The 1847-nt window shown below is 44.8% G+C and overlaps 1 pseudogene; it reads left to right on the top strand.

Annotated features, from left to right (window-relative positions):
- The first annotated feature begins 227 nt into the window (after positions 1-227).
- LOC127192594 (hsc70-interacting protein-like) lies at positions 228-1628 on the top strand (annotated as a pseudogene).
- Positions 1629-1847: the final 219 nt, after the last annotated feature.

The raw sequence follows: 1847 nt of genomic DNA, 5'->3' as shown, positions 1-1847 counted from the left end.
GAAAGAAAAGAAAATTACAAAAAATAATAATTAAAAAATGCATCTCATCCAAAGAGAGCACACAGAAAGTCAAAGCAGATAGGAAAATCAAAAGGCCAGTGTAAGAAACTCCAAAGCAGACAGGCAACTGAGGCACCTTTAAAACAAGTGGTGGCACCCCTTCTGCTCGGTCACGTTGAGCTGTGCCAGGGCCTGGCATCTGACCTTCACCGCCTGCCCACCATGGATCCCCGCAAACATGGGGGGTAAAGTACCACCTGCCACTCCTAAAGCTAAGGCAGAAGAAAATATCAAGGAAGAAAAAAGAGATGATAAGACAGAGGAAAATATAAGGACAGATGAACCATCAAGTGAGGAGAATGATGTAGAAATTGACAATGAAGGTGTAATTGAGCCAGACACTGATGCCCCTCAAGAAATGGGAGATGAAAATGCGGAGATAACTGAGGAGACGATGGATCAAGCAAATGAGAAGAAGGGGGCTGCAATTGAAGCCCTAAATGATGGTGAGCTACAGAAAGCCAATGACTTGTTCACAGATACCATCAAGCTGAATCCTCGCTTGGCTATTTTGTATGCCAAGAGAGCCAGTGTCTTTGTCAAATTACAGAAGCCAAATGCTGCCATCCAAGACTGTGACAGAGCCATTGAAATAAACCCTGATTCAGCTCAGCCATACAAATGGCGAGGGAAAGCTCACAGACTCCTGGGTCACTGGGAAGAAGCAGCTCATGATCTTGGCCTGGCCTGTAAACTGGATTATGACGAGGATGCTCAAAGAAGTTCAACCTCAGGCTCAAAAACATTGCTGAACATCAGAGAAAGTATGAGCGAAAACGTGAAGAGCGAGAGATAAAAGAAAGTATAGAAAGGGTGAAGAAGGCTCGAGAAGAGCATGAGAGAGCCCAAAGGGAAGAAGAGGCCAGAAGACAATCCGGAGCTCAGTTTGGCTCTTTTCCAGGCAGTTTTCCTGGGGGAATGCCTGGTAATTTTCCTGGAGGAATGCCTGGAATGGGAGGGGGCGTGCCCAGAACGGCCGGAATGCCGGGACTCAATGAAATCCTCAGTGATCCAGAGGTTTTTGCAGCCACGCAGGATCCAAAAGTCATGGTGGCTTTCCAGGATGTGGCCCAGAACCCAGCAAATATGTCAAAGTATCAGAGCAACCCGAAGGTTATGAATCTCATCAGTAAATTGTCAGCCAAGTTTGGAGGTCAAGCCTAATGTCAGACAAGCCCTTGCTGAATGAAGAGCAGCTTAGCTCACTTACTGGATGTTGCAATAATACAAACCAGTGTACCTCTGACCTCACCTAGAGAGCTGGGCACTTGGAAGACAATCCCTCCCCTTGTGCATCCAATGCAGCTGAAGCATTCCACAGTGGTTTACCATTAGGGCATTCATTCAGATAATGTTTTCCTACTGGGAATTATAAACTTCAAACATTTTCAACCTTAAACATATTTTTTAAAAATTGAGGGGATGTCCATTCCTGCGTTTTTCTTTACTAATCTTTTTGGGTTTTTTCCTTTGAATTACTGGGCAAGGAAGCTGAATGTGGATGAGTCACTGCTCTCATGATTGAAATAAAGATTTGTTAGTGGGAAGCAAATAAAAAACATTTAAGTTGAAAAAAAAAAAAACAAACCAAGTGGTGGCTGAGCCCACTCCCACAAGGTTCGGATCTTAGAGTCTAGTTTCACAACTGGGCTTCAATAATTTTCCAAAGGCCCATGGGTGATTTCACCAGGCCGGTCAGGAGGAAGGTTCTGGCAAAGAGTCAATGTGCTGTGGTAAAAAGCCACATTGGAATCACCTACAGAGCCCTAAGCATCCTCCCAGGCCAT

The sequence above is a fragment of the Acomys russatus genome, chromosome 1, assembly GCF_903995435.1.
Source record: "Acomys russatus chromosome 1, mAcoRus1.1, whole genome shotgun sequence".
In the NCBI taxonomy this organism is placed as follows: domain Eukaryota; kingdom Metazoa; phylum Chordata; class Mammalia; order Rodentia; family Muridae; genus Acomys; species Acomys russatus.
This window is presented reverse-complemented; position numbering and strand designations above follow the sequence as displayed.